The sequence below is a fragment of the Lissotriton helveticus genome, chromosome 5_1 (genome assembly GCF_964261635.1).
Source record: "Lissotriton helveticus chromosome 5_1, aLisHel1.1, whole genome shotgun sequence".
NCBI classification, from domain to species: Eukaryota; Metazoa; Chordata; class Amphibia; order Caudata; family Salamandridae; genus Lissotriton; species Lissotriton helveticus.
In genome coordinates, this window is record NC_136065.1 from 2,108,876,492 (window position 1) to 2,108,886,378 (window position 9,887).

Sequence of the window (9,887 nt, forward strand, 5' to 3'; positions counted from 1 at the left end):
ATGGGGCGGACAATCGCTAGACAAAAATGCACAGCTGTTTTGTAATGTAGCACTAGCAGTTGCTAAGCGGGATATAATCTGCAATTAGGGAACAGGGACACCTCCAAGGGTCGAGGCCTGGAAATCAAACTTAGATTGATGAATGCAATAGGAACAAGCATTTGCAAAGCAATCGGTCTCGCCTTTGGGACCTTATATGTATTTAGCTATGCAGCACATTAGCCTGGGTGCTGAAACATCTACAGTTCTTTAACATGGAGGGAAAGTAAGCACCAAACTGCGTGACATGCCAGATATGGGAACACATGGAGAGAAATATTGACTTTCAGCCGGAAATGGTATAGTCCAAAGCTTTGTTTTTAATATAAAATCAGGGCCTTCAGTGGTCATATCACTGAAAATACAAGATTTGCTAAAAATAATATTGTCTACGGGTGCTCGTGGAAGACAATTTCTATGGACTGGAATCTAGAGAATGCTAAAGTGATTCTGGTATTTTACTGACCTCTGCTGGTCGTTTTCTATCAAGAAAGTTAAATAGAGGCAGTTGCCAGAAAAAGAAAAAAAGAAAGAAAGTCCCTCAGCAGAAAGCAATTCTGGTATTTTACTGACCTCTGCTGGTCGTTTTCTATCAAGACAGTTAAATAGAGGCAGTTGAACAAGCAGAAAGCAATTCTGGTATTTTACTGACCTCTGCTGGTCGTTTTCTATCAAGACAGTTAAATAGAGGCAGTTGAACAAGCAGAAAGCAATTCTGGTATTTTACTGACCTCTACTGGTCATTTTCTATCAAGACAGTTAAATAGAGGCAGTTGAACAAGAAAAAGCAATTCTGGTATTTTACTGACCTCTACAGGCCGTTTTCTATCAAAAAATGTCCCTATGCAGAAGCAGACAAGTCCTAGGACTGATCTCCAGAGCCCACAAAGTACATACACATATAAGTATATACTAAAGTATAAACAAGAGGCGTGGAATGCTCGACCTAAAAACTGGTCTATCGGTCAAGAGGCATCCACTAGAAGCATGAGAAGGTCTGAGGCCCATGTAGACCCCTCATATAAGAAGCAGTAGAATCAGAGCTCAACGGCTGGGTCCGGGTGGGTACTGAGGGGTGTTTTTTTTATGGACTGCCTCATATCCAGCCAAGTGGATGGTATGGGTGGAGAGGTACCTCCGAGTGTGCAGGACGGGGCAGGAACTCACTGTGTGGGCGGTGCTACAATGTGTATTTGATGTTTGGACTTGTTTTCATAATGCAGACCTGGACGAGGGATGGTGGTGGGTTCAAATGAGACTGCGTTCTCGTGTTTAATGTTTATTTGTTGGCTTTGAAACTAAATAAAAAGATTTAAAAAACAAAAACATTGTCAGTCTCATAGCTCAGACAGGAAGGACAGCAGACCCCCTGCAGAGGGGTGCATGTTGTGTGCCCCATAACATCAGAGTCCAACCCTGGGGTCTCATTCAACTAAAATGTGAGTACCCTCATTGGGCGCCCATGATTCTTAAGCTCACTGGAGAAAGAAATTACTATCGCACTGCGAACGGGTACAACAAGCAAAGCCGCACACCTCTCCAGAGCCATGTTGGGGAGTTTCTGTCTCAACATTGTAATGCAAGAAATTGCTCCATTGTCATTGCATTTATATAGTGCTTTAGTGCCACTAACAGGTCCTGGGGCACTGCTACTTTACCTCTGGAAGTCATCTATCTGCCTGCTTGCATGGATGACAGGGGTGTTTGGTGGTGAATCCTATGTGCAGGGGAGGAGTTGTACGTTTTCCACTTATATTCTTGGGGTTGGAGATGTGCCATTTGGTGGTTGGTTGTGACCAAAGACACGTGGAAAAGCAGAAGCAGGATACTAGACTAGTTTCAAGTTTATTTTTATTAAGCGCACAGTTAATTAAAACTTTAGCACTGTGACTATGTAAAATCTTTACATGGAAAATAGCATAACAGTTCTTAAGTTAATGGCAATAAATAAAGCATGATGAAAAGAATATTAAAAGACTTAGGAGCCTTTTGTGGGCAATGTAGACTTTAAATAAAGCACCACTTCTGTCCCAGACTTCAGCCCCATGCTGCCTGCTCGTTGTAAGATTACGCTGCAGCGCAAGTTGTATAAGGGCACTTAATCAGGGCCTTAGATGGCTGCACAGGTTATAACATCCTATGCAATATTGATTCTCTGATCAATCCTAATCAGACATTTGAGCTGCAGCTGAGCTGTGCATTGTCTACTGCATTGAAGGAAGCAGGCTAGTATAGTAGGCCTACAGCGGGTTAACCGCCTCTGGTTCCAACCTGGTCTTAAAATAGATCTTCGGTCTTTTATGTTGGCTTTGCAAAGACTTATCTAATGGACCAAGGTCTCAGGAACTTTTCCACAGGGCCGACAAAGCTCCGTTATGCCAGTACGCGTCCATGAGGTAGAAGTGATGGCAGGAAGTGCATATGGGACCTCATGAATGTTGTTTTGAGTTGGGCTTTGATGGCAATGCCCAGGTATGGCTGATGTATCAGCTTGGTGTAAGATGCCAGTGTGAGCCAAGCGTGCCGACTCCGTGCAAATGCCTCTTTGACGCGCTCGTTAACCTGGACCCGAAGGCACTTACAAACTTCTCTTTTTAATGGTGTACCATATGTTGCAAACCATTACAACTAACTCCCCTATTTTAATTAATGGGGTAGGAGGTACATCCACATTGTGCCATATTTAAAACTTGCCAGATCCCTTTTGTAAAACAACCATACTCTACTTAGCCGGAAACGCCAGTTGTCCCTTTTCCTATCGTGAAAATAACCGAAGGGGAGGAAAGGTGACTCACGTTTGGAGTTATTTAGAAATACATGAAGGTTTCGTCCTGTCAGCTGGTACGAGTCAAGGTGGCTGATTGAGGTTGTGAAGACTATGTATGTCCAATGCAGTGGCTTAAAATATGTGACGCCCTCAAGAAATTGCCAAAAATTTGAGTGGCAATGAAACATGTCAGCAAGTTGAGTATGGTTGGATAAGTAGTAGCCATACTCACTTTTTTAAGAGCCCACAACCAACACGAAAGAGACAGAATAAAACTCAATATCCGTGTTGTTTGGGGTCTGTATGTTGTTTTGACACTATGTTTGTTGTCTATTGTCTATTTACACTGAACGTATTCACAAACACATTCCTTGTTTGTTATTGGACACATATTTTCTTTCGAGCTTGATGGTGCCTATGATGAGATCAGGGCAATCCTGGTGAGTACCTGCCAGGTTCCCGTTGGTGGTGCGCCCGTGAGGCGCCATCTCGCTCACACACACTTTTTTTCTTTCGTCTGAGTTTGACACTTGGGTGTGTGTTTTGTTGTCTCACAATTGTTGTTTTACAAAAGGGATCTGGCAAGTCTTAAATATGGCACAATGTGGATGTACCTCCTACCCCATTAATTAAAATAGGCGAGTTAGTTGTAATGGTTTGCAACATATGGTACACCATTAAAAAGAGACGTTTGTAAGTGCCTTCGGGTCCAGGTCAATTTTGTGGAAATTGTATGGTGAGTGGAGAGCGACCTATGACCTTAGTTTCCCTCTAAGCTCCTTGTTGGTAGGCACTTCTTAACCTAGTCTTGGTCTAGGAGTAGGTGGAGAAAGTCTCCCATTGTTCTGTTATGTCTAGTGATGACAGGGAGCAACCGAGGTAGTCTCTGGACAGAGACTAGTCCCTACCTTGAATTTCTGGCCATAAATGAAAGTTTAGCATTTTGCAGCTGGCTTCAATTAGTTTGTAGCAGAGTTTGACAGAGGCTCCCTGCCTTGTGATGAATTGCTTGACTAAGCCAAATTCAAGGTGAAGCTGGGCTGGAGAAAAGTATTTGGGGCCTCATTTATGAGGCCTTGCGTCAGTTTTGCGCCTCCGATGCGTCCCTTTTTGAGACGCATCGGCGGCGTAAATGCCTCCTGTTGCGCACTATTTACAAAGTGATGCATCTAAGCAGACGCGTCACTTTGTAAACCCCTGCGCTACATTATACCTGCGTCTGGTATAATGTATGAAGGGGGGGCGTTCCCCCGCAAAAAGCCTCATAGAAGTGACGCAGTGAAATCTATGAGATTTCACTGCGTGACTTCTAGGACGCCATTGCTTCAATATCTTGCGCCTGCCTCACAGCAGGCGTCATACATTAAATATGACGCATCCAGTATGTCGCAAGGAGTGCGCACTAAGAAGTGACGCATCGCTGTCGCAAGGAGTGCGCACTAAGAAGTAACGCATCGCTGTCGCAAGGAGTGCGCACAAAGAAGTAACGCATCGCTGCTTTCACGCAGCAATGCGTCATTTCTCATAAATGAGGCCCTTGGATTCCACGTAAAAAGAGCTGTGAGACGGTGCCCGTGAAGGAACACTTGGCAAAGAGAAACTCCTTGGCAGAGGTGCCCTTGTGGCACAGAGACAACCAACTTCAGAAAAAAGATGGCCACCACCTGCAGACGTAGCTATCTCTCTTCGTCCCCAGGGCGTTGATGTTTGGACATCCCCTGGCAGAGGTGCCCACTTGGGAGAGAACCTCCCTCTTCCCCCAGGACAGAAGTGTCCATGTGGCACAGAGCCCCATGTCATTCCTTCGGATGTATGACGTTACAACTCATACTTTTACAACGCATACCATTACAACACAATTTTTACAACGGAAAAACTATTACAACGCATGTATTTACAACGCATGTTTTTACAACGCAGGTACCTTTACAACGCATACCATTACAACGTAAGTATTGGTAAGTATATATTAATTTTTTTAATTTAAATTAATTGAAATGAATATAATTTAATTTAATTTAATTTAATTTAATTTAATTTAATTTAATTTAATTTATTTTCATTTAATTGATTTAATTTAAATTTAATTTAATTTTATTTTTACCCTGTACCCCTGTACCCCAAAAACCCAAAACTGACCCTAAACTCTAAAAATACCCCTGTACCCCAAAAACCCAAGTGACCCTGAACCCTTAAAATACCCCTTTACCCAAAAACCCAAAACTGACCCTGAACCCTAAAAATACCCTTTTACCCAAAAACCCAAAACTGACCCTGAACCCTAAAAATACCCCTGTACCCCAAAAACCCAAAACTGACCCTGAACCCTTAAAATACCCCTTTACCCAAAAACCCAAAACTGACCCTGAACCCTAAAAATACCATTTTACCCAAAAACCCAAAACTGACCCTGAACCCTAAAAATACCCCTGTACCCCAAAAACCCAAAACTGACCCTGAACCCTAAAAATACCCCTTTACCCAAAAACTGAAAACTGACCCTGAACCCTAAAAATACCCTTTTACCTAAAAACCCCAAACTGACCCTGAACCCTAAAAATACCCCTGTACCCCAAAAACCCAAAACTGACCCTGAACCCTAAAAATACCCCTTTACCCAAAAACTGAAAACTGACCCTGAACCCTAAAAATACCCCTTTACCCAAAAACTGAAAACTGACCCTGAACCCTAAAAATACCCCTTTACCCAAAAACTGAAAACTGACCCTGAACCCTAAAAATACCCCTTTACCCAAAAACTGAAAACTGACCCTGAACCCTAAAAATACCCCTTTACCCAAAAACTGAAAACTGACCCTGAACCCTTAAAAATACCCCTTTACCCAAAAACTGAAAACTGACCCTGAACCCTTAAAATACCCCTTTACCCAAAAATTGAAAATTGACCCTGAACCCTAAAAATACCCCCAAAAAACCAAACATATAACATTTTAAATATAATTATATACTTACCAATACTTACGTTGTAATGGTATGCGTTGTAAAGGTACCTGCGTTGTAAAAACATGCGTTGTAAATACATGCGTTGTAATGGTTTTTGCGTTGTAAAAATTTCGTTGTAATGGTAGTGCGTTGTAAAAGTTGCGTTGTAAAGGTTGTTTCCCCATTCCTTCTGACAGAGGAGCCACAGGTCTACAGAGGTGGCGGGCTCACTTTGTCCATGCTTGCACAACCCCTGGCAGAGTGCCCCCCAAGTGAAACCTTTCTCAAATATTCACTGGCAGAGCTGCCTCTTGGAAGAAAACCCCCTTTTCCCACCTCCTGGCAGGAGGCAGACAGCCCACTCTCCAGTAGCGGTCGGCAGTAGGTGTTTCTGCAGGGCGGTGACGTGGGCAGGTGGAGGGGCAGGGTGGGGGATAGTAATGTATGGATTACGGAGTTTTACAGGTAAGTAAACATTTAAATAAATAAAACGAATTTCGTTGCGCGCACTGCATCACATTTAATGTTTATTTAAATTTCATTTGTTAACAAATGAAATAAGATTATAAAATAAAAAGCAATTCATAAGCTTTCTGATATTCTGATGGTCAGTTCTTATATCATTGTGAATTTAGTGTAGGAAATCGTAGCAGTATTGGCAATTGTTGTCTGGTTTTTACTTCCCACCTCCTGGCAGAGGCGCCCTGCTCTGCATAGAGAGCTGTCTTCCTTTGTCCCCAGGCCTGTCATGTTTGGCAGGGGTGCCCCCCTAAACAAAGGCCTTTTCCCTCACATTGTCTGGCAGACATGCCTCTGGGCACAGAGCCTCTGCAGGCAGAGATCCCCCTCTCACCCCCTGGCAGAGACACCCAGGCAGACAGCCCCTCCCACATCCTGACTGAGGTACCCCAGGTAGACACCCCTCCCACCTCCAGGCACAGGTGCCCCAGGTAGACACCCCTCCCACCTCCTGACTGAGGTACCCCAGGTAGACACCCCTCCCACCTCCTGGCACAGGTGCCCCACGTAGACACCCCTCCCACCTCCTGGCACAGGTGCCCCACGTAGACACCCCTCCCACCTCCTGGCACAGGTGCCCCAGGTAGAGACCCCTCCTACCTCCTGGCACAGGCGCCCTGCTCTGCACAGGTAGGTAGGTAGCTGTCTCCCTTCGTCCCCAGGCCTGCTCTGTGTGCACAGGCCCCTGCTCTGCACAGGTAGGTAGGTAGCTGTCTCCCTTCGTCCCCAGGCCTGCTCTGTGTGCACAAACCCCTGATCTGTGTGCACATGCCCCTGCTCTCCAGAGGTAGGTAGGTTGCTGTCTCCCTTTGTCCCCAGGCCTGCTCTGTGTGCACAGGCCCCTGATCTGTGTGCATAGGCCCTGCTCTGCACAGATAGCTGTCTCCCTTTGTCCCCAGGTCTGCTCTGTGTGCACAGTCCCCTGCTCCGCAGAGGTAGGTAGGTAGCTGTCTTCCTTTGTCCCCAGGCCTGCTCTGTGTGCACAGGCCCCTGATCTGTGTGCACAGGCCCCTGATCTGCGTGCACAGGCCCTGCTCTGCAGAGGTAGGTAGGTAGCTGTCTCCCTCTGTCCCCAGGCCTGCTCTGTGTGCACAGGCCCTTGATCTGTGTGCACATGCCCCTGCTCTGCAGAGGTAGGTAGGTAGCTGTCTCCCTTTGTCCCCAGGCCTGCTCTGTGTGCACCGGCCCCAGCTCTGTGTGCACAGGCCCTGCTCTTCACAGGTAGCTGTCTCCCATTGTCCCCAGGTCTGCTCTGTGTGCACATGCCCCTGATCTGTGAGCACAGGCCCCTGCTCTGCAGAGGTAGGTAGGTAGCTGTCTCCCTTCGTCCCCAGGCCTGCTCTGTGTGCACAGTCCCCTGCTCTGCAGAGGTATGTAGGTAGCTGTCTTCCTTTGTCCCCAGGCCTGCTCTGTGTGCACAGGCCCCTACTCTGCAGAGGTAGGTAGGTTGCTGTCTCCCCTGGTCCCCAAGCCTGCTCTGTGTGCACAAGCCCCTGCTCTGTGTGCACAGGTAGGTAGCTGTCTCCCTTCGTCCCCAGGCCTGCTCTGTGTCACAGGCCCCTGCTCTGTGCACAGGCCCCTGCTCTGCAGAGGTAAGTAGGTTGCTGTCTCCCTTGGTCCCCAGGCCTGCTCTGTGTGCACAGGCCCCTGCTCTCTGTGCACAGGCCCCTGCTCTGCAGAGGTAGGTAGGTACCTGTCTCCCTTGGTCCCCAGGCCTGCTCTGTGTGCACAGGCCCCTGCTCTGTGTGCACAGGCCCCTGCTCTGTGCACAGGACCCTGCTCTGTGCACAGGCCCCTGCTCTATGCACAGGCCCCTGCTCTGTGTGCACAGGCCCCTGTTCTGTGTGCACAGGCCCCTGCTCTGTGTGCACAGGCCCCTGCTCTGTGCACAGGCCCCCGCTCTGTGTGCACAGGCCCCTGCTCTGTGTGCACAGGGCCCTGCTCTCTGTGCACAGGGCCCCGCTCTCTGTGCACAGGCCCCCGCTCTGTGTGCACAGGCCCCTGCTCTGTGTGCACAGGCCCCCGCTCTGTGTGCACAGGCCCCCGCTCTGTGTGCACAGGCCCCTGCTCTGTGTGCACAGGCCCCTGCTCTGTGCACAGGCCCCTGCTCTGTGTGCACAGGCCCCTGCTCTCTGTGCACAGGCCCCCGCTCTGTGTGCACAGGCCCCTGCTCTGTGTGCACAGGCCCCTGCTCTGTGTGCACAGGCCCCTGCTCTGTGTGCACAGGCCCCTGCTCTCCGTGCACAGGCCCCTGCTCTGTGTGCACAGGCCCCTGCTCTCTGTGCACACGCCCCTGCTCTCTGTGCACAGGCCCCTGCTCTGTACACAGCCCCCTGCTTTGCATGGAGGAATCTGTTAGCTCAACAGGCAGCTAACAGGCTGCTTTGCATATCTCTAAACACAGGCGAGAGGGCACAGTTGGTTTCAGCCGATACAAGCCGCGCATTGTCTCCTGAAATCCAGTGATGGGCGGGTTCACGTCACGGAGCGCGAGTCTCGGCAGCGCCACCCAGCGGCGCCCTCGTGGCTGGTTCATGATCTGCTTTAAAAGGCCACGGAGGGCTGGGGCGCGGGGAGACGCACCCAGACCAGTGGGGCACACCGAAAGGAGGGTAGGGCTGGGGCACAGTCCGCCGGTGTCTGGCCCATGCCTTGGAAAGGGTTTGGGGGCATAGAATGGACTACTTGTGAGGCCAGTAACACAATTGAGCCTGCAGCCTGGGGGGCGTCTGAGGGGGGTGACAGGTGACAGAGTCAGTCACCTGTCAGGCCGGTGTCTTTAAATGTCCTGTAGAGTGAGAGTCAGTCACCTGTCAGGGCGGTGTCTTTGAATGGTCTGTAAGGAACTGTGAGAGTCAGTCAACTGTCAGGCCTGTGACTCTGAATGGTCTGTAAGGCAGAGTGAGAGTCAGTCACCTGTCAGGCAGGGGTCTTTGAATGGCCTGTAAGTCAGAGTGAGAGTCAGACACCTGTCAGGCCGGTGTCTTTCAATGGTCTGTAAGGCACTGTGAGAGTCAATCACGTGTCAGGGCGGTATCTTTGAATGGCCTGTAAGGCGGAGTGAGAGTCAGTCACCTGTCAGGGCAGTGTCTTTGAATGGCCTGTAAGGCAGAGTAGGAGTTAGTCACCTGTCAGGCTGATTTCTTTGAATGGCCTGTAAGGCAGAGTGAGAGTCAGTCACCTGTCAGGGCGGTGTCTTTGAATGGCCTGTAAGGCAGAGTGAGAGTCAGTCACCTGTCAGGGCGGTGTCTTTGAATGGTCCGAAAGGCAGAGTGAGAGTCAGTCACCTGTCAGGCCGGTGTCTTTCAATGGTCTGTAAGGCACTGTGAGAGTCAATCACGTGTCAGGGCGGTATCTTTGAATGGCCTGTAAGGCGGAGTGAGAGTCAGTCACCTGTCAGGGCAGTGTCTTTGAATGGCCTGTAAGGCAGAGTAGGAGTTAGTCACCTGTCAGGCTGATTTCTTTGAAGGGCCTGTAAGGCACAGTGAGAGTCAGTCACCTGTCAGGGCAGTGTCTTTGACTGGCCTGTAAGGCAGAGTGAGAGTCAGTCACCTGTCAGGCCGGTGTCGTTGGCCTGTAGAGTGAGAGTCAGTCACCTGTCAGGGCGGTGTCTTTGAAT